The 25,367-nt window shown below is 44.4% G+C and overlaps 1 long non-coding RNA gene across 1 annotated transcript; it reads left to right on the top strand.

Annotated features, from left to right (window-relative positions):
- The first annotated feature begins 219 nt into the window (after positions 1 to 219).
- LOC120744507 lies at positions 220 to 16,208 on the top strand. The gene is made up of 2 exons (XR_005698381.1): positions 220 to 13,649; positions 13,790 to 16,208. It is a non-coding gene; the product is annotated as an uncharacterized LOC120744507 (long non-coding RNA).
- The last annotated feature ends 9,159 nt before the right edge of the window (positions 16,209 to 25,367 follow it).

Genomic DNA, 25,367 nt, shown 5'->3' with positions numbered 1-25,367 from the left:
GCGTACTTTAGTGAATAGGACAACTAGGGACACAGTGGGATTGTTCGGTTCTCGCCAAGCCAAAACGATTCTTTGTCAGCCAGGCATAAATAACATAGTGTTGATTGTTCTGTCAAAGTTAATCTGACAGCTCGGGGAAGCAGTCATTTATCTAATGACAGAGTTTCTATGACGACAATCGATCCTCCTGCAGCTTGAGATGTGTGTGCGCGTGTGATTCTTGGTGGTGGTGGTGGGGAGGGGGGGGTGCCAAACATTTGCCTGCATTAGCTGAACACAGTGAAGCACATTCAGGATCAGGGCACAGAGATCCTTTGTGGCCATGTGCAACTTTGCTTTTAGAGGTGTTACTTTAATACATTCCTAAGATGCCGCATGCTTTAGTATTCACTGTTGGTTCAGCAGAATGAGCAATGTAGTCGTTCTTTTAAAGGTAAACAAAAGCCATTACCTTTGTCGCTGCACTACAAATACACCACATACTTCTGCAATTATCTCATAACAGCACAAATCTGTGGCATGTCTTTGCGTCACATGAGGCAGGTGGTGCTTTCATACCAGACACGTGGTGTTGTTCTTCAGCTGCTTCAGAGTCTCACCGCTCGTTCTTTGGTTTTACACCGAGTCAACAAAAAGACTGAAATCGAATGGCTTCGACACAATAACAACACCTCAGATTGTTGTAATCGCACCATGAAACAGGCTACGTGTCTTTTTGAAGAGGAAATTTTACCTGTAATGTTACTACACGAATTTCTTCCTACTTTGGTTCAAGAGTTTAATTTTTAGCTCGGTTGTAAAGCGGCTGGATCTTTTAAAGCATTTCTGCAAAATGTAGTCAACCTTTGCCCTTAATGGATAATAATATTACCTGATGAAACAAATCTCACATTCTGCTTCTGAGAGTTTTACACAGACGATTGAGAATGGATATTCAAAATTTAAGAAATAATTAAAGTTTCATTTGACCTTTATGATGGCACCACCGCTGTGATTCTCCTTCTCTTTAACTGAAAGTATATCATCTCCTATTGGTGAGCGAAAGCAAAACTAATGGTGACATTTTTCAGGTGTTGCAGGAATAGTTAAGCAGCTCACATTATATGTAAGCACTCATCTGTAAATGGAGTCAGTAATATCTCCACTCTTGGACTCTCCAAAACACTTAGCTAAATTCTCGCTTTTAGGTTCTTTTTGCACCAAACAGGTCATTGTCATGTGACCCCGCTGTGTCACAACAATGCTTTTGTGATTTTGGGCGGTGAACAACAGGCAGAGAATAAATTGCAGTCTTCTTAGAAGCTGCCTGTTTGTCCAAAGAGGACATCAATAATAACTAGAAGAAGCATAAATGCCTTCATATTGATACGCATCCCTCGTGTTTTTTTTTAAAAAAGTGTTGCTATTGTGAGAATGCTGAACATTGTCCTTCGGATTATGATGATTTGAAGGACACTGTTGAGCACTGAATGACCCGGTAGTGATGTGAAAGACGCTAACAAGGTAGAAAATAAAATATTTTCTCAACAGAAGTGTGGGTACATCTGCTTAGCCCAGCCAGTACTTTAACATCCTATTACTCTGAGAAACCTTTTACGTGTTATCTATTTAAATTCAAAAACGGCACCCCTATCGCAGCTTGTTTTTTATGAAATGAGAAAATTAAGAAAGTCTATCTGTGTTTAGCTAATGTCCAAGTGTCCTGATACCTTGACAGAATGTCTCAATAGCCTACGTGCTAGAAAATGAGGAGGGTTGGGGAAAGAAAAAAGGCACTAAGACAGAACCCTGACAAATATCATCCATAACATTAAAATGCCCCCTATTGTCATTACGGACAGAAAGATTAAATTCATCTCATCAGACGTAAGTATGACAGGTGCCTCAATAGGCTGATGCCAAGCGGCAAGCCAAGAAGATTAGCAGGGCACTGATATCATTATTTCCGCCTATCAGGGATTCAGCAGGGAGGCAATTGTAATTTCTAGGCTTATTAGTCCACACTCGGAGGAGAGAAAGCCCAGCGATAAAGCCGACTGTGACAGTCGGGCATTCCAGCAGCAAGTGCTGTCACAGTGACACTGACCAAATGCCAGTGTGTGCCTCTGTCCCTGTAATCCTGCCTAATGGAGGTTAACACACAATACAAAGAGGTCCTCATCAATGATCACAACAATCCACACATTAGCATTTTTAAGTTATAAGAGCGGTCACAGAGAAAATAAAAATTAGAGAGGCGGTAACTTGCGAAATGAAGAGGAGCGGGAAGGAGGGAGGGAATTTATCGGGTGCAGGCGGAGATGCAAACGCACACATACACACATGCAAGTGTATTTTAAAGTTGCGTGGAGAAGTGGAGCAGCAATCTTGAGGGTGGCAGGCAGGCAGATCCTCTTGGCAATTGGCGACATCTGCCTCTCCTGCCTGGGCAGCCTGTGCCAGCGGAAGCCCCTGGAGAGAGCCCCGTTCCCAGCACACTAAAGCCCAGAAGTGTTTGTCGAGCCTAATAAATATTGCACAGCGCTTCCTCTTAATCTCATTAATGTTTGTGCATGTCTGTTGGTGCCTGTAGATATAAACAAGGGATGAGCATTAAGCCCTTAAAAAAAAGAAGGCCGTCATCGACTCCGCCGGGCTCCTCCCTGGATATACAACTTTGGATCGGCTTCCTTTAAGCCACAGAGACACAGAACGGCTGAAAGACTTAACGCGTGCAGGCATCGCTATCTGCTCCCTGCCACGGGACTTCTTCCCCAGCTCCGTTCGTCTCTGTAAATCCAGGCATAGGGTCCTGTCATATTTGGGCCAGATGAAGATATCTGCATCGCTGTTTGGCAACATGTCTCCTTAATTATGCCTAATTTGTAGACCAAATAGCCGCTTATCACTCCCACTGTCTGTGACAGTTTAATAATCTCTAACCTCGGTGTGGGTGTGTGAAAAGAGAGAGCTGGGGAGCGTGACCGGGATCTTAATATGATTTGTGTGTTTTGGTGTCATGGTTTAACAGTTTTATAAGCCAGCGCGGCGATAAGTATCGTGTTATTAGGGAGTTACATATTTGACTTTATTTTTCTCAAAGGAAGCCACGTTGTGACCGATTGTATAACAATAATGACATTAATCAGGGTCTCTTGGGAGGAGGAGAGAGGTGATTTGCACTGCAGCAGCTGACGGCTCTCTAATAATATCAGCGTATGCGTAGTAGGCTGTCGCTAGAAAAGATTATCAGTAGAAAAACAGAAGCAAGCTAAAGGGTTTTGAGCACCTCCCTCAAACTGTAAATGGCCAGTCTTTAATGATAACAATGGGACTGATTGCTTTAAACAAAAGTCATCAACATGTGCTTTCTCTCCCTTGATGAATTCCTTCGTCCTGCAACGTTTCCCGTGCGAATTTGCGCGCGCGTGTCGGTTTGTGTGCGCGCGTGGAACATAAGGAGAGGGTATGGGAATGGAAGCAGAGGTGGGCGAGAGGGCTCTGATGGCCCTGCAATGAAATCTGCCTGAGCTTGCCTCTACCAGCTGCAATTATCATTAAGCCTCCAATGGAACCGGTCCACTCCAGAGACACCTAAAAGCCGCCGTAGACCCACACATAATATTGTATTAAATGGGACCAAAAAAATCAATACACAATGCAAATGAAAAGCAGGGGAGTAGGATCCACTCAGTATGCATATTTCCTGTCAAGTACACTTTCTGACCCGCTGAGCGACGTTCGCGGCGGAACTCAGTACTTTTGAAAATTACTGATGATCACTTGTTATGAGCCCCTATCTGCCTGCCTGGCACTATTTGCGATATGCTTGTCTAGCTGCGTGTGCTGAAAACTCGCTCGCTTCCTCGCTGAATTAAAAGAGTTTGTCCATGAACTGAGGAGAATGTGCTGCTTATGTCCTTTTAGTACACAGTAAATGGAAATGTTGATAAATACCTCCTCCCGTGAAGCACTTGTTTTGTGGCGGCTGTGTGCGGCACACAACGGCACAAGAGAGCTAATTATGAGAAGGATGAACCCGGGTGAGGAGCAGGGTGGGCGTCTACTTATTTTGCTGCTTTTCTTTCCATTGTATGGAGATATTATTTCTGCGACGTAAACATTTGCACCGCGTTTGTGCGCGTGTGCATTGGTGTACAAGGAAGACACGCTCGAGCAGAAGCGAAGGAAGCCTCTGAATGCACGTGCTCAGTTAGTGCAAATAGATAAGTGCTTATCATATACCTGTAGCCAGGAGGCCATATCCAATACAGCCATGCAATTCCTCCAAGCCTGCTTTGCCTGGTTGAATTTGCAGTCTGAACTGGCAGGTTGGTTCCTTCTATTGTGAACAGGGCGCGCAAGGATGTCAAGGTATTCACACTGTGCCACAGCAGGTATTTATTCTCCACCTCACAAACAGGCGCGAACGCACACATTCGATTTCAACCACATTTTTGCTTACTGAGATTATTATACATACAACAATGCGGATGTGTTAAAAGTCTCCAACTTTGATTGGTAAATATTTTTGAACGTATGTAGTGATTTCTGGAGTTTTATTCTGAGCCAAAAAGAAAGCTATTTCAGCGTTTCATAGTAAAGATCAAATGTTTCATCCCAGTCAGCATCTCAATTATTGAATCCTAGTTTTCAAAATGTGTTATTTATTTCAGCATGTAAATTATTTGACTGTTTGTTTTTATTTCTGATGCACAGTCAAATCTAAAGTGCTAGCTTTTCAGGGTTAGAGTTGAGAGTAAAAATATAACTCTTGTTTAGTCTAATTCAACTCCGACAGAGATGCTCGTCAAAAAAAAGAGTTCGTGTAGAGAAATGTCAAATTCTGCAAACTGCTTTGCAGGGTTGATTTTGCAAGAGCAGAGCTCAACCAGTGTTGAAGATGTTTTTCTGTACAGTGGTGTGCAAAAGTCTTCAGAAAGTATGGGTCCAGCCATTTATTGAAACACGTGCTGACATATATGAAAAGACAGTGGGCCAACAGACAATTTGTACAATTCTAACAACCTTGTAAGACAATATTTGGTATCACCGCCTTTATTCTTCATCACAGAATGAAATCTTAGGCAGTTTTCTCCAGGCTTCTTCAATTATAGTCAAAACTCTTCTTTGAATCTTGGTTCCTTTAGATAATCCCACACTGCTTCATTAATGTTAAGGTCCAGACTCTAAGGAGACCAATCCATGACTGCTTCATTGTGTTTTTCTATCCAGGTATGCTTTTACTGCATTGGCAGTGCGTTTGGGATCGTTGTCGTGCTGACAAATGAAGCCGCTGCCAATCAGATGCTTTCCTGATGGAACTGGACTGTGAACCGAATCCGCTCAGAACTTTGCACATTAATTTCGACAAGACCTCCAATGGGGTGTTGAAATAGGGCTGCATTTCAGCCAGCGATGTTGAAATGCAACTATGAAAACTACCCAGAACCTCCACTGTGTTTTACAGGTGGCTGAATACACTGTTGTACCTGCCACCTGTCCTCCTGACATGAGCATGCCTGTGGCCACTGTTCTTGTGTACTTTGGCATACCGCAGAATTTTCTGCCTGTTTTCTTTCCTTAAGAACAGCTTCTTGACAGCCGTCCTTCCACTGCGACCATCTCTGATGAAGCTTCAGTGAACAGTAGATGAATCAGCTCAAGGGCCTGTTCATCTGCTGTAGACAGTTTTTTTTTCTTTGTTGTTGGTGTGAATTATAATTGTAATATAAATAAAATTGAATGTAGGTTATTTGTCCAGTTTTTTCAGATTGTTTTTTAAGTAGCTGTTACACATCAGGCTGAGGTGTTGATTTAAAAATACTATGTTGTGTATGTCAAACTGTGTTATCTCATTTTCATAGACTCGGCTAAAGAATGTTTTTGCGACAGAACCTAAAGACACCATTTAAAATGGGTTCTTTGCTAAGTTGGTTCACTGGTTCATCGCTGAGGAGCCTTTTTTACGCTTAAGTGTAGTTTTAACACTACGTAAGGTGGCCAATAAAATCACTTCAAGTTAATTTAAGTTAAATGTAACTCAGTGTCAAACTGACTATGCTGATCGCTGCGTGTTCAGTGTGTAGCATGTTCAATCTCTGCGTCGTCATAGCTACCTGCCAAATGTCGAAAAGTTCAATGCATTCGTCGGACAACCACAGATTTTTCCAAGTTGCAGAGAGGCTGCTGTCCTATTTTTACTTTGAGGATCTTTATAAAAACTATTTTCAATATCAAAGATCGCTGGTAAGCTGTTATTCAATTAGCTGCCAGCTAACATGTTGTAAAACGGTACTTTACGCGTGAACAGCATTAGTCCCCCTCTGATGTGGTTTCTCACTGTGCGATTCTCTCGCCCCTCATTTCTTTTCCACACTTCCTTTTTTCAGTTGTGGTTCATTTTGCTGAGAACATTTTGTTGAATTGATTTTAGGTCAGTGGTTATGATGTGAACTCGTTATAGGAAAGGTCAGACCCATACATAAATGTATACAAGCACGGTCCTTCTCAGAGAAGGATCTTAGAATACTTTAAAGGACTTTGCCCTGGGAAGTGTGAAGGGCAGACCTCACAAGAGGTTCACAGGAGCTCACTGTCTGTCTCAACCACGCAGCCAATCCCATGTCTCACTTCACTCATTATGCACACTTCCCAGGACACACTGGAGATACTCCGCTGGGAAAGGGTTTTCTGTGTTGATGTGTCTAAATAATGATGTTGGAGCCATGAACACGGGTGCCCGCTGTTCCCCTAGAGTTTTGGTTCATGGCCTGTCGCATCTCTGGTTAAGGCTTCTGTCCGTAATGACCCATGTCAAAGACTACCCCGCGCAGCTGTAATGGCATATCGCACCTCGTCACTTAGGCCCCACAGTGACAATTATAATCATATATATAGCTTTTACTGCTGGATGAAGCCACTATTAATACAAATTGATATGGTTATGAGCGACGCAGAGGCAGGAGAAGGAGCTGTGGATTGGGAGAGAGAAGGGCAAGAGGCGAGGGAATACAGTATGTCCAGGCATAAAGCACAGTGCTGACGACACCTAGAGAGTAATGGCAGTGTCAGTGTCGCTTGCACTGGGTTTCATTCTCCATGGAAGTTATTGTTCATTCACCCTGTTGCCCCTTAAAGAGTCATATCCTGCCCTGTTTGGCTAAAAAGAACACTTTCTGTCTGTATGGGTCCTGTCACTCCCCTCTTGTTTCTTACAATGGGGAGTTTTAAGCTGCCACACTAGTTGTGTAAAACCCTTCCCTGTCTGTTGGTGCTAGGGCAAGGACCACCAGCATACTTGGCCTCTTTGCCCCACTATGCACCCAAAACAAAAGTGCATTGAGAGCTCCCTGGTCTTTGTTTCTCGACCTCGAGGTACCAGCAGCCACAAGACGCCGGCCTCAACTTCCTGCTTGGCGCTTTGCTGTACATTTATTATCCCGGTCTGTCAGAAACATGTCCTTCAAGCTTCAAGATGGATGTTTGCTGAATGCGTTAACCTTGTGTACATTTGCCAGGAGTTATTGGTGGCCCACCTCTTTGAGGCCGATTTGGCACAAAGGGTCTTTTTGTTCACAAGGTTCTGTGTCATTTCCTTATGTTCTTCTCCTTGTTCTTTGTTCCCTATTTTCGCATCTCTTTTCCTATGAAAAAAAGAAGCGCCCTTAAGGGCAAGCTTTTCAGTTCAGCATCTTTTTATTCCCTTTACTGCACAATTTTTATACTCCCACAATATCTCCCTCAGCCCCCATTTTCAATCCACAGCCCAGTCTCCATGCCCCAGCCTTGCCTGTCCTGCAGCAGATTTAGCTTTTGTTGGCTAGTGTTAATAGGATTAAAATGGGTTACTAGCTCAGTCACAGAGAGCTTCAAACCATCCCTAAATGTAAGTATCTCATGGGGGTCGGGGGGCATTGTGGTTCTGTCTTTCCCCCCTCTGGCAGCCCTCCTGATCGGAGGAGAAACCCCAGGCCCGATGGGGGTGGCAAAGGTTTGGCCTCCAGGAAAATCCGCAGGATTATGTCAGCACTCATTACAATGTACACAAAGACCACAGGATCAGTAGGAGCACAAACGGAGCAGTTAAGTCAAATAGGGTGGGCCAAGGGATTCTCCGCTTCCACCCTGACATTGATTAGCCTTTGTGCTCCACGACTCCCCACATTCAGGCTGCAGCCGCCGGGTTACCGATGGGCAGTGTGCAGAGTTAGCTCCGCACCACTGTTTCTCCTGACTAGACTCTCTTTGTTTTTACATTGTACCTGTTACAATGAGCTACAGTATTTGGGCTGATTTTACATCTAAAGGAAAAAAATGTACTAAGCTTACAAAAACAGATAAAATCTATTCAGCCTTGGCAAGATGGATATTGTGAGTACAGTGGACTGCGCCCAGCACCCATACATAATTAGAAGGTGGATGAGAACAGTACGGGATCTATTGTGATAATGTGAGGTCACATCACTCTTGAGCATCCGTGATAATGACCATATCCAATGAAGTTGTATCCATTAGCCAAGCTGAAGTGTCCAGTACTGCATTCACACAGCCCTGAGACTCACACGTACACACACATGCATATGCCTCAATTTGCATAGCGCTTAAGCAAAAGTGAAAACAGGTAATTAAAAAAATAAAAACCCAGTAAACAGGCAGACAGGATTAATAATCTGCTTGTCATTAAAACGCCACAGATGCATCGTGGGTGGAGCATATGCGTGGCAGTGTCACCCAGCAAGGTTGGAAACATGAGGGGCTGGCCAGCGATTGATGTTTGTGTTCATTTGAATTGGCACTCAGGGGCAGAGTTCCACCCCACACCCAGCGCGCATTTTCACAGGTGATGATAACATTTATCCATCCGCAGACACGTGCACACTCGAAGACTGAGGTGTTGCGCTCATGCATACAGACGCATACAACATATTCTCCTGCACAAAAATGGCTTTTCTCGATCAGTGTGCGCAATTGTGTTAAGCTATGCAAAACGGCAATTCACTAGTGCTTGTGCATGTTGAAAAGAGCTGATGTGCCAGCAGTCATTCTGCTTGTCCACGATGGAGGTCCACTATTTTGTATCATCACAGCAGTCACTAAAGCTGAATCTACAAAAACACTGAATTGTTTTACTAACCAACAAATATATAATGCATTTTCCATGTATTGCGCAGATGTTGCATTGCCAGTATGTCTCGGGCTAAACAACAGGAGGCGATTGAAGGGATTTTGTTTCCATTTCTGCTGCATCAGGTTAGAAGACAATGCACTTGGTCTACACGTAGAGTACACAGTGATTCCTGCTAAAGTAGCTTCTCAGTAGAGATTGCGGAGGTCCTTTAAGAATATTACAGCCATATGGGTTTTTGCTCCACATATATCTGTTTATTTATTTACCAAGATTAGATCATAAAATCATGAAATTACCCTAAAATTGCTTTTTCGAGAATGTGCACAGCATATATATAAATATATATATATATATATATATATATATTTTTTTTATGTCCCTATCCTCTCCTGTCAGCGTATTCATAAATGTTGCCGGAAAATTTCTTATTTTAGCAATCCTCCAGATAGCCAGAGCCCATTTCCATAGCTTTAAATAATGTCAATCTGGGCAAACCCTGGATTGAAGCCCCTGAGCCGGAAGGCACAATTTCTCCTTTGCCTACAGTCTGATAATTTTCGGAGCTATTGGCAACTTGGGAATTTTGCAGCCTTATCGCTTGGGCTCAGCGAAGTTCACTGCCACTAATCATCGCAGGGATCACTCATTCAAGGATTGCACGATCATGTTTTTTTTTCCAGGGTAGTGACAGCTGTCTGCACCAGGGCATTAGCAATGCAGATTAACCAGCCTAATAGGTTAATGCGTAACACACGAAAATTAGGTTTAATCCCCAAGCGAAATAATCTAACATTTTCAAATTCCTTGATGTGGGAATAGAGACGTTGCCTGCGACTCAATTAGGTGCAATGCGGATCAAAGCAAATTTACCTAGAGCATGTGCCCTAGATCCCCAGCACGCAGGCATCTGTGTGTGTGGAAGTGTGTGTGCATGTGACAGTGAGGGATATGGCAGCGTGCCTGTCCTCATAATGCCGCAGGCAAACCCAGGGCGGCAATAACATCATCATGACAGGACCTCTGCCTGCTTATTTATTCCCTTTACTTACCTCACTGCTCAAATAATGTCAATGCACACAAGCACACGGACATACACTCCCTGACACCCTCACACACACACACACACACACGCATTTGAAAATGAATAGCCTTAGCTGCTGAACCTGCAGAGAAGTGATAACTGAGACGGTGTGAGCAGCCTCCGTCACAGCAGCAGTGTTTTCAGCCTAATTGGAACTAAGTACCAGACACATGTGGGAGCAAATATATGTGGCGATTCATATGCATGTGGTCAGGTTGGGATACATTTCTTATTCAAATCTAAATTGAATGGGGCTGGGCTGAATCCATTCCAAATGTGGCACTAATATTGTATTCTATCCTGCATCATGCCTCGTGATTACTATTAATAAACTCCTGCCATGTGTACATTGGGAGACGGTATACAGCAGCCTGTAATGGAAACAGAGCTTCGGTGCTTGTGTGTGTGTGTGTGCTTGTGCACACGTGCACGCGTACGTATCATTAGCAGGGTGCAGCTGGCCATTAGGGTCCTAGGGTGGGTGTTATTTTGCTCTTCTCCTAACCGCAGTCCTGTCGGTTATTCTCTAATGTGTTACTCTGACCACCGGCACTTTGTTAGAGGACAAAAACATTTCCTCATTGCCTCTTACACAAGTGTGTGTGAGTGAGGTTGACACTGATTTCTCAAAGCAGGTAGCAAGTAATGAAAGACTCACTCTAAGCCTTCATGAATTGGCGATCGAGAGAGGAGAGAAGACTTCAGAAATAAGCGCTGTTTGGGGATGGGAAGCATCAAAATACACCAATTACTATCCACAGACAGTTACCCCTCCAAAAAAACCCACTGAAATCAGTGAGGACACAAACTGAACAATCAGCTGCAACTAGCTATCAACAATGGAGTGGAATATGCAAAAATGCCAATTAAATGTGTTAGCATACGCACAGTTTTGTTTTTTTTTGTATGATATCCCAACATCTGTGGCATTAGCCATGGCTCTCTTTATGTAAAATAGAGACAGGGAAATGAATACGCAATCTACCACTGTGTTTTCATCATTAGTGCGCTCCAACTCGCGGCTCTGCTGCCTTCCAAGCCGCCTGAGTGGGGAGCGAGAGGAACATTTGTGTGCCCTCGCTTGCCAAATTAATTCTTGTCTTGACATCTTAATTCTCAGTTCTTGTGTGTGGTCAAATCAGCCTACTATAGAAAAGCAATCAAGCAATTATTCCCAAATTATATTTGCCCAACACACACTGATTGGTTATTCTTTTCTTATTGAGTAAGCTCATTAATTCTGAGCAGCTTGCTTGTTATGCCTCTGCCATTACTCCTTTCCCCTCTCATCCCCTCTCTCTCTCGCAGTCTCTCCCACCCCCTGCTCCTCATCATGCACACTCACTCCCAGCTCTCGCTCCCACCCCGCACCCCCTGCACGCACTCCTCTTTCCTTCTCTCTCCAGCAGATGCACCCTATCTTCCAGCCCCAGCCTGCTGATGTTTTGGAGATGACATACACTACAAAAGCCCCATGATCTGTGGCATTGTCTAGTCGGCCAATTACTATTCCCATCTCTGATTAACTTTGATGTGGAACCTAATGAGATAAGGCAGCTTATCAAGGCGGCAGCTGATAGTGGTCTCATTTATTCCTGTGCCTGGCACACGAGCAAGTGACAAAAACTAATGAGGAGGAGTTTGTATGTAAGCTCAGGTCTAAGGGAAGTGTGAAATTGTTCATCTGCAGTTCATCAGCTGCCGCCCGAAAAGGCCTCGGCATCGACGCCGCGCTGCACCGCCACACTTCACGTAAGAGCGCCGCGGCTCACTGTAGAACAAGAACCGCCAAGTTTCTCTCTCTCTCCTCCTCTTTCCAGCATGTCTCTCTTAACAGCTCCTTTCCCCTTCTCCAGGCTCTAATGGTGCAGCTAATTGCTGAGGTTGTTTAGGTGTGAGGAATGCAGGAGTGGCTGTACAAAGCTATTCTCTTTGCCTGATCTCCAAGAGGCGAAGCCTTGATTTTCCACTTTTGCCACCTGTGTCTGTTTTTATTTACTTGTGTGGGGGTTTGTTTTTGTTTTTTTTTACTGTATAGTCATTTAGGAATAATTTAGTCTGTTGCTCACTGGATTTCTCAATTAATATTTTTGGATTGTTTTAGGAATTTATTCAGATTTGAAAGGAAATTTTGGGTGGCAGTAAAAAGCACATTTTTGCATCTGTTGCATTAAACAGATGTCGGCAGGTACAGTTTCTTTTTTGTTACATTTTTTTTTCTGGTTAAAATTGAAATGCGGAAGCTTCTCCATTTTCTTTGCCAAGCACCGCAAGGCAGTGTAATAATTATTGTCTTTTAAAAGCGCTGTTCTTATCAACAATGCCATTACACTGTAATGAAACAGTCCTTTTAAATAATACTTTTGTTGTGAAGCAGCAGCACATTCTAGTAGCGCGGCTCACCAAGAAGGGGGAAAATACCCTGAAGTGAATTGAACTGTGAATTCTCCTGCACGGACTGTGTGTAGAGAGGCAGGAAGTGTGCGCCTTTTGATTTGGAGTATAAAAGTAAATAATATTTGTACATCTAACACATACTCGAAGTGAATGAGCAGCCCCTGAATGTGTTTCTATGAGCAAGTGGAGAGCTCTACAGACTTTAAAGCCAGAGCCCAATTAAGCCTCGCCTCATCGGGAGAGGGAGAGGAGCTGAAAGCTGAATACATAAGATAATGCAGCCGCACTAAAGCAGCCAGCTCGCTCAGTGTAAAATTAGAGAGGGAAGAAAAAATCTTGATAAAGAGAGAAGAAAAAGCAGGGACAGACAGTAGGGGGAAGAAGAGGAAAAGAAGTTCCTTTGGGCCAATTTCCTTTGAAACTGTTTAACCAAATACAGCTATTCATATTCAACACAATTAATAGTGTCTCTTTCTTGTTCAGACGGCACATCATAACGGGCAGAGGGGAAGAGAGAGAAGAGGATTTCTTTCTCCCTCCAAATTGTAGCCAATTTAAGGACAAAGCGGTACCCTCTAGTTCCACAGAATAGGAGTCGCACTCATAAAGGAAGACTGACAGTCGACATCCAAATCTCATTCAAGGACGCAATTTCCAAATGCTAATCATAATCTGCAGATGTTGGCCACTGATACATCCACTTATTTATTTATTTTGGAAACACGCCTGTGCCCATTTGGACAGCCTGTGAAATTTGAAACAAAGAAGGAAAATCCCTTCTTTTTGAGGCATGTTGAACAGTGTGCGAGAGCAGAGCCACAGCGTGGACATCTGCACCATCTTCAGACGGCGCGTTGCGCGCACACACGCACACACTCACGCCCGGCTGGGCACGTGCACCGACTGAAACCCGCAGACGAGCTCGAATACACACCCGAGGGGTTTTCTTCAACTTCTCTTGCTCTCCCTTTCTCTCCGGGTCGTTTTAGAGTACCTCAGATGTGTCATCAGACATTGGTTTCCATCTGAACCTGAGGGAAAAAAGAAATACTTGACAGAAAGGTATATAAAAAGAGGACACTCTGAATTTTTGACATTCTTTGCACAGCTGCTTCAAAATGAGTAGGATGGAGAGGCAAGGAAAAGCAACTCCAAGATGCGTTTTTGTTTACTTGCTGCCTTTTCTCCCTTTCCTCTTTCAGGGAGATGGAGGCTAGCGCGAGGCCACAACTCACTCATCCTTGTATAGAGGGACTCAGCGCCGGGCCGTGAAAGAGAAATAGGCATGGCTAAATGAATTCTGGGATCTGTTCTATTCAGCTGAACTCAAAAAGGATAACCTCTTTTTTCCATTTAGATACCAAAACTCAGCTCAACTTTTCAGTTAGGTGACATTAAATATGCTGCTTCGTTTTAATAGGCTGAGTAAATAAAGGCAGTTGTAACTGCAGCCGCAAACGAATAATTAGATTTATTCAAATCGCAGCACGTGTCAGTGAGTCCGTTTGGTCTCGGTGTGCCTTTGATTTTAAATTACCCCGTCGTCGTCATCGCTCGGAACATTTTGGGATGGATATAATGATAAATGTCCTCAACAGATGAACCATAAAAATCAACATGGACAGCAAACTGCAAAGCTCCAACATGGTGGCTGCTTATGTAATAATTAATATTTATACTCTTCTGCTTGTGATCTGTGCTTCGTTGGCTGCTGATGTCATGTGGCTCCTTCCTGCTTAGCGGGGGTTAATACTTGACTGGAAAGGTGGCACTAGAGAGATGAGTATTCTGTCGCCATTTGTAATATTTCACGGTGGCTTGGAGCTGCTGTATAGATGCTTGTTTCCTTTGAAGACTGTCCCTGGATGTTCTCAGAGCCACTGTTGGCTCCTGGCTCTCTTTGTTGATTTTGTGCTGCCTTTCCCCCCCAATAAACAATCCTCCCAACTGAGAGCATGCCAGGTTCTCTGTGAAACAATCAGGACTCGTGCCCTTGTCGAGCATGCCAGGCCAATCAGAAGGCGAGGGAAGATGAACAGAGCTGTGCAGCTGTCCCGTGCACAAAATGAAGCACTTCCGGGGCCGGTGAGAAGGACCAGGGTGCACCCTAAATCAGCCATTGTCCTCTGCAAGAAAAATCTTAAGGGCCACAGAGCACCCAGTTGTGGGCTATCCATACCAACAAATCACACACGTATACCTTCTCCCTCCCTCTGCCGATCGGTGAGACCGAGCTGGGGGGGAAAGAAAAAGAATCAGCCTTGGTATTCCCACCCACCTTTTCTCCAGTCAGCAGCAGACTCTGAGCAAAGCAAGGCAGACTGCATGTCTAGCCGCCAAAGCACTCAACATGCCGCAGCAGTCTGACTGGGTGCTGAAAGCGGGTCTGCGTTTTAATATTCAGTGCGCCAATTCATTAACATTCTATTTGAGCCCACAATAGAGACTGGAGAGGCTCTGACCCTGCAGTTCCCCCGATCAAGGTCAGTAACTAAGAAAATAAAATGTGAATTGCATCCTGGCACACAATTGGATTCCCCAGCCCTGCCATATCCCCGCTTAAGAAAATAAAATTACCCCGCATTCACCGTTTCCTCAATAGAGGCACTTTGGTATGAAAAGACAGTGCTTCAAAAGTAAAAATTATTATTTTGATCCTACAATATGAAAGGCAAATTCATCTTCACGACAAGCATTTTGCAAAGTACTTTTGTCATCGCGGTGACCCTTGTAAACCGTGGATTTGTTAAAGTTTGAAGTTTTTTATTTAAGCTCCGCCATGCCTGCGCGCACACATACAGGGAGCTCACAAAAGCTCCATGGGTTTTGTAGTTCGCCCCAGCAGCTTTACAGCCCATGCCAACTATGCCGTGCACTGTCTGCAAAAGGTCACGTACTATTTACCTCCCTGCACATATGGACACACACACAGTGTCAAGAGAATAAATCTAGCCAGCCAGTCGATTATATGATTGGGTGTCGTGACAAAGGGTGAGCATGTTGCTAACGCGTTCCCTGTCAGTAGAGGGGCTATATGTGGGCAGACACAAAGCCTCATTAAAATACATACAGAGCTGGTGCTGCTCTGGTGGGTGGGAAAGATGCTCCATCAAGATGTCGTTACAACAAGGCTATCTCCACCCACTGGCATGTATCTCCCTCACACTGTCCTCCCCCATGCCTGGACAGCACAATGGCAGCCTCTTTTATAACCAGTGTGGGCCATTCCCTCCATTCCCTGTGAGGTCAGGGCCTAATCCTCGGGGAGTTCTCGCATTGTGTTTTAGCGAACTGGGGTCAAACTGTTTCAAATGAGGGGGTTTAGTTAAACATCTATTAAGCGGAGCAGTTTGTTGGGGTGGCCTAGATTTATGTCCAAAGCTGCTGTGCTCAGCTGTCCCCGATGCTCAGCAGCATGTTGGGCTCCATGTTCCACAAGTCCTGTGCGTGTCACCGTGAACAAAAAGTTTCATGGCATACGCCGCTTTAAATAATGCACGCTGACCCGACACTCACCTTAACACATGTTCGCATACACGTGGGGATGAAGTAAAAGTGCGTCAGAGCATTTCTCGCATCTGTCATCTTCTTTGCCACTGAGAGGCGCTGTGCCAGGCACAGCAACAACAAAAAAGAAAAATGGGGGAAAAAATTAAAGAATAAAAGTTGAAAGTGTAGCTATGTTGTCAGCAGTGCCATGTAGGCCAACTGCCCTGTTAGTGAGGCTGACATTCAAAGAGAGTTGGAATGCCGACAACAATCCCACAACCTCCTGCTGCGAGAAGACATTTCGCATGGTGACCAAGTGCTTTGATACTGCTCTTGTGATCCTCGCTGCCATAGCTTTGAGAGAGCATACACACACACTGCACAGAGCTCAGGCCATCACCATTACATACAGTGCTTTTTTTCACATAGTGCTGAATTTTCCATTATTATTTGTCATGAAATCCCCCTTTTTTCCTCTGGGTACCACCACGTTTGCATAACAATTTGGCTTATTTGACACTTTTGTGTGTTGATGGTTTAAAAAAAAATGTTTGGTTGGTTTCATTGCACATGTGTTCATTTTTGAAAAAGTAAAATTTAAAAAAGCTAGAAAAATGTTGTTTTTTTTATTGAAAGTGCCCTCTTGCCATGACCAAAGAGAGAATAATTAAATGTGGCACTGTCCTCATGCTACCCATTAATAGCATGCCTGTCTCTATAATCGCAAAATATGACTGCGAGCAATAAGCAGTAATGCAGGTTACTGGAAATACAACCCACTTTCAAGACTAAAGGCAAAACAAGCTCCACTAATTACTGAGGCACTATGCAGCCATTTTTCTGAGCAAGGGTTACTGAATGGTTGCCTATTACTTCACTCTCCCTGAACCAAATGCTTAAGATAATGACCAGTTACTAATTGGTGCTTATACCTTATATCAGTTTGTGCAGAATATAATTGCAGCTATTATGGTACTAAATAATCATTGGAATTAGCATCTTTCAGCAAAAAAAAAGCGCTAAATAACAGTATGGAGCATTTTCCAGGAAGAGGTCTTAATGTCGATGCACCACCAGTTGATTCATCATTAACTAGAGGGTTCAGGGCAAAGAGAATGCCTTTCTTATCATGTGATGTCAGCGCATCTTCTGCACCAGCTAATGGAGGCGCTGATGTATCACAGTCACGTCTGTGCGCAGTTCTCTCTGCGTGTGTGTGTGTGTATGTGCCTTCCTCACAAGCAGATCAGACATGTTTATGCGCGTAATGTGGTTGCATGTAGTGTGTGTGCACTTGCTTGGCACAAAGTCCACGGGTGAAGGGAGGGAGGTCTATATTCTATGCTGATCACGCTCCCCATGCTTCAGCAGCTCCTCCTTTGTGTGGCCCTTCCGTCAGCTGTTGACTTCCTAAGTGTCTCAGACAGCCGTGTTTCTGTCTGCGCCTCTGTCCACTGCCTTGTCCTGCTCACATTTCTGAAGTCCGCTGACTGCTAATGGCTGTGTCCGGACAAAGAGCCCACTCTGTGTCCACTCTTCGTGGCCAGGCCGGGGGCCAGGGATGACTGGGGGCATTGGGGGCGGTGGCAGGGGGGGCTGGCTTTGGGAAAAGGGAGGGCTGAAGCTGAGAAGAGCACCCAGCACTGCCTGCCTCTCTACACTCTTGTCACGCTTGTGTGACAACCACTCCTCTGTGCTTGTTTGAACTGTCCTTCCCAATTAGCACTAATAAGTCACTCTGTAAGGATGAGCAAGCATAGTGTGCCCAATCACCTCTAGTTCACATATGCGTAAACAGATTTGTGCACAAAACACAAACACACACACATTCTCTCTTTCCCTCCCGCCCCAAGCTTAGCAGCCCATGAAAATCCCAGGAGCGCAACCCCGCTAATAGACGGAGAAAGCCCAAAACGCATCTCGTTCCCAGCAAACAAGTGCCAGTAAAGAGGCAAATTAATGACAAGTCGTTTGAAGGGTTTGCCTAAGAATAATTTTACTCTGGCGTCTCACTACCACTGAAGAATTGATTAGATCCCCGCTCAATCAAAGTGCCTGAATCAATAAAGAGCCAAGCAGGCATGCTCCAGTCCAATTTATTCCCAGCGTCACTCTAACATGAGAGTCAGAGTGAAGCGGAGAGAGGGCGCTTCTCTGACAGGTGGAGGCCCAGCTCGAACTAAAAGCCAGTGTCAGTAGCAGACAGGCAGGTATGCTCCAGTTCATGTCAATGCACTGCTGATACTTCATTACACTGGCTTTCCAACTTTAAGTCAGTGGCGATTGTTTCACTAATAAATAGTGTAGAATATGAAACGGCGAGGGAATAATTACTGTTTTTAATGTTCAGCTTTAAGAAAAGACATACTGCACGGGGAAGAAAGAACTCGGGAATAATGACTTCACTTGTGTTTTCTCAAAGTAGAGACCGGAGGACTTAGTCAAGCTCGGCTGTGCTCGGCTGTTTATTGTCGCCTGCTTGTTTATTGTCATGCAGAAGGCAGAGGAGGTATTAAAGGCAGATTTCGCCCTTATTTTAAAATGTGGTGCTGAAGATTAGAGCTCTTGCCAAACACTGTGGAAACACTTAATTGATTTCCTTTGGACTGTTTACCTCTACTGTAGCCCTCCTAGAGCCCAGCACTCGCTCACACGCATGCACACACAAACACACACTCACACAGAGTACAACCCTGGCCCCATTTACGCCAACACAGGCCTGCCAAGAGCCTCATTAGTATTCACAGCAGTGGCATTTGCCAGCCTGAGCGTTGCCGTGGTGATGCTGCCCACACAAGTGATGATAAATGGTGCTTTCAGCTTCTCTGCCTTCCATAGAGCAGAGCAGGGAGCTGAGGAGTTGCTGGCTAGGACCCAGCTACAGCCACGGCTAGCGAGGCCTCATCCCCAGTGCCGGGCAACTGACGCATGACTACACAAGCCCAGGGCTGCTTGAAGGCTTTGGGTGCAGGGGAGTGGTGGGTAAGAGGGGTTCGGTGATGTGTGTGTGTGTGTGGGGTATGGAGAAAAGAGATTTAGGTTTTGCTCTGTGTGTGTGTGTGTGTGTGTGTGTGTGTGTGTGTGTGTGTGTGTGTGTGTGTGTGTGTGTGTGTGTTGGGAGAGGGCGGGGAGGGGGCATGTTGGGAAGAAGTGTGTGCTTGAACTTGTTATTGTTGGCTGAAAAAGTGATGTCAGCTTCAGTGTTTCTCGAGTGCGTTTTGTTCTCTGTATTTTTCAGTTATGTGATAATCTGACCACAAGTTAGTGATATGAAAGATCCGGATCACTAAAATGTATCAGGGTGTTGCTGACATGCTGTTTCATTGAATGTGAGTATGGCATGTGTAAAATTTTATTATATTTTAATAATAAAGATTATTTCCTTAAAAAAAAAATTCTGGGAAATGTTACAAATCTTTTTTGAAATAACTGCAAATTCTGCTTTGAACTTCACTAAAGGCTCCTTTATATTTTTTTCTTTTTTAAAATGAAAGTGTCAGTTATGGAGACATTTAAATAAAAAAAATAAAAATAAAAGTACATTCATATTCTGGGTAAAAGCCACGCCGGTGAGTACACAGTCCTAATACACTTGCACAATGCACTATAAACCAAAACTAACTGATTATACTGTGAAAAATTCTTTTATAAGCTATGTTCTCATTGTAACAAATAGAGTGTGAAATTAAACCCTCTCGGGTATCTGTTCCCGCAGGTGTCACAGTGAGAGCCGTTTGAGCCTTAAATCATCACAGACAAACAGAGGGTTAAGGTAACCAGCTACACTTTCCTTCCCCAGAGTCCACACGTACACATGTATAAGCAATGCGGGCAAGGAGGCTGGATCGAAATCCTCCTGATCCTGATTAAACAAGAAAGACGGCGCTATTCCCGCATTACGGTGCACCAGCACCAGGGCCTCGACTGATTTGAAATCTTATTTAAAATAGTGTGACGACACATGTGGATGCTGTCTTTATTTCATAGACAGGAGATTTCTGCCTGTTAGGTTAATCTGAGGCTAATGGGTGCAAGTTTTCTTTTGGTTCAATTGCTTTTAATTTTTTAAAACAAAATAAAATAAAGGGAAAAAATACAAAATTGTGTCATAAAATAAATCTGTCCTTCTTCGAGTCATGGGTTTTAGGATTCGGTGCACTATAAAAAATGCTAGAAACATGTAAACAAATGTTCTTTCAGGACGGTTACGTCAGTGTCTGCTCTCCTGCAGCAACTTTAAAGGAAAAAAAGCCAAACACTTTATATTTACCTTACAGTTAGCGAGTGCTCGAGTGCCTTCTTACACAATCCTTGTAAAATATTCGTGTCACAACCACCTTGTTCTCCATCTGTTTTTCTTTCTATCTAATTCCGCACTGGGCCGTGTATGCGTGCAATAAAATTACAGTAATTCTTACACAGAGCATGAGCGCGGCCCTCCTCGGTTGAACTTGAAGATGACCGCCCCTTCAAAAGATGGCCTGACCCTTCCAAAATCAAGCCTGATTACCCATCTCTAGGACACTAAGAAGTGCCCAACTTCAAAAGGAGCAGAGACAATCATGGGTGGGGTGCTGTGGCATGGGAGGGGGGAGCCCTGTGCTGTGGCGGTTTGGGCCAGACTGAACGGTCTCAGCCAGGGGGCCGGGGCTATTAAAAGATAAATGTATTTCTCTGATGCATTATTCATGATGTGAGGAGGTGGGGAGGGAGCAGGGAGCCAGAGGCTTAGCGCAGCAGTGGCTCCCTTCTCGGCCTCATCAGGGCCAAGGCCCCCACTGCACCCACACCCTGATGCAAGTGAGGGCGAGTGGGGTGGGGGTTATTTGGGCGACAGCTGTGAGGACGGAGAGGGAGATAGAGAGATAATGCAACAGTATGTATTCCCACACACATATATTAAATGTCATTACTGCACGTGAATGGACCTCAAAGTGCAATACGAGCAGATCAAATATTTTTCCCTCCACATAATCGCATTGGTTAACAACTCAAACCTGATTATTTCATTTTTGTAAGTTTCTGCCGTGAGCTTTCAGTAGAAGTGTTTTTTTCTCTTTCTTACATTAATCTTACGAACAGGCACACACATGAGAGAAGTGGAGGATGGAGCATCAGACTGGGGTGCTGAATAACCTCTCATCAGCTGATTAAGTAAAGGGTTTGGGCAAATATTTTGGAGACATATTGGACTTCTATACTAGAATGAATGGCGAAGTGAGCTTTTGTCCAACTCATCTCTGATCTGCTAGAAAAGCAGATTAGGATGACCCCGGTGTCACTCATTTGGAGATGAGATGCTGTCGAGAAAAACCAAACAAACTGGAGAGAATGTCAAACAGCAGAAACGGCTAAGCCTCCTTTGTGTGGCGCTTTTTCTTCTTTTTTATTACATGCAAATGTTCATATTTGTTCCTTTCGTAACATTAGACAAACACGCTAAAACTGTTTTCTCCTTGTTTTCCATGGGAATCATTCTCCAAATGTATTTTTAAGAGATTAAGGAATAAAAACAGTCGCTACGTCGTGTTCAGCACAAACATTTATCTCGCATGTCTCGTGATGGGAGAAACTACCTGTTCATGTTTTAATCAAATGCTTTCCAAATCGTTTCATAATTGCCTATAATTGAACACACACTGTGCAATTTTGCTGTTTCGTGCCAATATCTGTCTTCTGCAATAAAATCACACTGACATGTTTGTATCAACAGTGCTATCTCTGCTGTTCATTTCAGACATACGTCCACACGTGTTTTGGAATGAGACAATATTTCTTTGAATTGTATTTCAAATTTCTTTGGAAATGTGACTATAACTGAGAATTCCCCGATTTAATTGTATTTGTCACTAACTGCACATCCACTCAGCTGAGAAACAAATGTAGTTCCCAGCTCCATTAAAAAGTGCTTTTTGCCTCTGCACAAGTGGGGCCCTTTGCTTATATTTACAAATCTGAGGTACATTACATCGGCATAAACTGCACACTAATACTAAAGGGGGAAAAGAGAAGCTCTGTGGCAGAGTGGAGGGTGGTCTCTACACATCAGTACTCACGATTCCATGCTGGGATCATTTGTTTCCAGACAAGAGGGCACAAGGGTGGGAAAAAAGGAATATAAGACATCCAGGAGATGTGGGAAGTTGGTGTGGGGCGGGAGCCGGTGATGAAATGTGTGTGTTTGTGTGCGTTTGAACAGACGAGTGTGTTTTATCTGTGACTGTGTACTTGTTTATGTGGATCACCATTGTTGCATCGCCACTTTACACATCCTGGCTTGAATTACACACAAGAGACAAAAGGCTTCATATTTGTGCTTGCATGTCAAGGATTACTTGTTCTATTGAATGTACCCCCCCATTATCTGCTTATCACTCTCTGTGCTCTTTAATCTCTTTCTTGTCTCTGCTCAATGGCTTCCTCTCACTGTCTTCCCATCACAAATGTAGCCTTTCTCCCCTTCTATTTTTTAACACTTACAAAACTGAAAAGGCCAGGCCCGGTCCGGGCCACCTGGAAGCACCAGTGAAGCTTTCTCCCAGGCCTGGCTCCCTGCCACTAGCCAGCTGTAGCATTGTGAGTGGCCCATCTCAGTTAATTCCATGCATTGCAATTGTTGCCGGGCACTGTTTACAGCCACCTCCTACTCCGCCTGGGTAGCCTCTCCGATTGTCCCGGGGCCTCCCTTGTTTAATACTGTTTTGCAAGTTATTAAGCCCTGGAAGTCCATTAATCACAGTTCACGGGCTGTGTAAGCCCACACAAGGCAGGCAGGGGTGGGGGATGGGGGAGCACACTCGCTATCCTCAATGGGCTTAGACGGTGGTCCATTCAGATCCCTAACGAGATCATTACCACTAACTAAATACAAACCTGACCCCACGACCTGCTGGGAAATTACGTAGGAGCTCCCTGGTGCAAGACATTAATATACACCCCCCCTCCTCCCCCTCCCATCTCCACCCCTCCCATTTTCCTGCAACAGTGCGTAAACTCCCACCCCAAAGTCTCCCTATGCAACCCAACCCTGCTTCCCTGCTCCCCCGCTCCCCACCCTCCTCTTGTCCATTCTCACTTTCTTGCCAATGGACAGAAAACTAAACCTGTCATCAAAAGGGCCCTAATCACTGCTGTGATTGTGGTAAACCAAGCCTGACAGACATTTCACTGAGGCCTCAATGGCTACATCAGTGCCACCTCCCTAGCCAGCCCCCCTTCTTTCTGTCGCTTTCTCTCAGTCCCCCGCGCTCTCTTTTTACCAGGCCTCTGGCCAATGAGCAACAAACACCGGGGGCTTTTCAGATTACTTGACACACTGTGTCCACTTTTGGGAGGGAGACCACCTGGTAAGCTCATTTTAATACAAAACCAGTTCAGTCTCCTCTCTCTTTTTCCCCTACTCCTCTAATTCCTCTTCTCAAGCCAAGCTACCACCATGAATTCTGTCTAATCCAGTGACCCCCACAGAACATTCCTGGTTTTACACTCCTCGGAAGAGGCTGGATTTGGGCGGATTACATGCTTCCAGTTCTGTTTGGAGGCACCTGTGACTGGAGGTGGAATCAAGAACCAACAGTGAAGCACAGAAAGAGACGAAAGGAAAAGTTCCCTCATTTTCTGTCGAGTCTATTTCTTTCTTAACGCTAATGTTGACTTTTTGAATCACACGTGGTCTTTTTTGTCGTTTTCTAGCTGCAGCTATCGCACTGCACAAGGCAGGCTGGATGTCCGAGCAGCCACAGTATGGGCACTGTGTGGCCCAGGCGCAGGGCAGTGGAGGAGGGGTTAAGAGGAACGACAGAGCAGGAGTGAAAGTGGTTGGTGGGAAGAGAGGTTCGTCGGGGGTTTGCACTGACTTTCACTTTAGCCCCTCAGCTTATGTTAAGATGTTGTCACTTTCACCATCTCAAGTGTTGCCACTTCAGATGCCGGAGCTTAGTGTTCGCAGTGGGCTCTAAGGGGGGTGGAGGAGGGAACGAGGGCAAGAGGGAGGAAGTCTGGGAAGATTTCCATTTTAAACAAGCAGAACTTTGTCACACTGTCACCTGACTACCATGGCAGCCCCTTTTCAGTGTTTCCCAACTTCCTGTCTCCTCTTTGCTCCTTTCGTGTGTCCCTCTATTTAGCCGCCTCTCTTCATCTTTCTCAAGAACTCTTTAAGGCAGCATTTCCGCCCTGAATTCTTCTGCCAGTTTGATGAATTGTATCTCAAAGCCTTTTAAGTTTTGTAGGTGAGGCGCTTTCAGAATTGTTTCGCTCTTCTCCTTTTTCCCCCCACATTATCATAGCAGATGCTTAAGCAGCGCGAGCAGTCGTAGATGTGCATATTTTAAATTAGGTGTAATATCCCCCACTTTAATCCTTGATAAGATCTCAATTGTTCCATGATGTGAAATGGAGATGCAGCGACAACCAGGGCTGAATTAAATCGAAATCTTAATTTACCTGGATATTATCCTTCAGTGAAATATAATCACTGACTGAATAACTGGGCACAGCAGCAAATTCTTAATTGGCTCTTAATGAGTGTCATGGAACATATGCTTCAGTGTAGATGCTAAGATTAGGAAAAGCCAGTTCGGTGAGCGCAGCGGAAAAATGAAATAAATAAATAAAAAAAATCTGCACGAGCATGACCGCAAACAAATGTACGCACATAAACACACTCAAATTTTCAAATTATCCACTCTGGAAGACTAAACTATAGATGGAAAATTAAACAGAAAATCTGACAGCATAGGCTGCTGGTTGAGTGTCTGCTTGGCGCTGCATCGATTGTTCCTCAACACTGACCAATTGTAAGCTCATAATGATGATCTCTGGCATGACAAGTGATTTTAACCTGCCTGTGGTCCGCCCCCGCACCAAGTCACAGATCAGCTGCCCCATGTAAACAAAAACATTAGGAGAGCGTTCCACATTTAAGAGCATGCTAATTACAGTCATTCCTATCTGAAGTACTTTCTGCTGCAATTTGCTCAGATCACCAAACCTCCAATCCCTCTCATGTAAACAAATAAACTCTCACGCAACAAAGAGATAAAGCAAATAATAAAATAGACACGGGCACTATCGGAACTCGCTGGGGGCACTGTGTTTGAAGTAGGCTTCAAATAGTATCATACTACTCCACAGTGTTGAGTCCTAGTGTTGTGAACATCCCCAGCGAGGAATAATTACAAGGGTTGTTGTTGATGTGCTCGGGAAAACAAATCATTTACTTTGTAATAGCAGAAAGGAGATAAATGCAACCCCAGTGAAGGGAAATAAGGATTTGGGGGGTTTTTTGTA

The sequence above is a fragment of the Simochromis diagramma genome, unplaced genomic scaffold (genome assembly GCF_900408965.1).
Source record: "Simochromis diagramma unplaced genomic scaffold, fSimDia1.1 OVJJ01000305.1, whole genome shotgun sequence".
NCBI lineage: Eukaryota > Metazoa > Chordata > Actinopteri > Cichliformes > Cichlidae > Simochromis > Simochromis diagramma.
The sequence above is the reverse complement of the archived record's forward strand: the minus strand, read 5'-3'. Positions and strand labels throughout refer to the sequence as shown.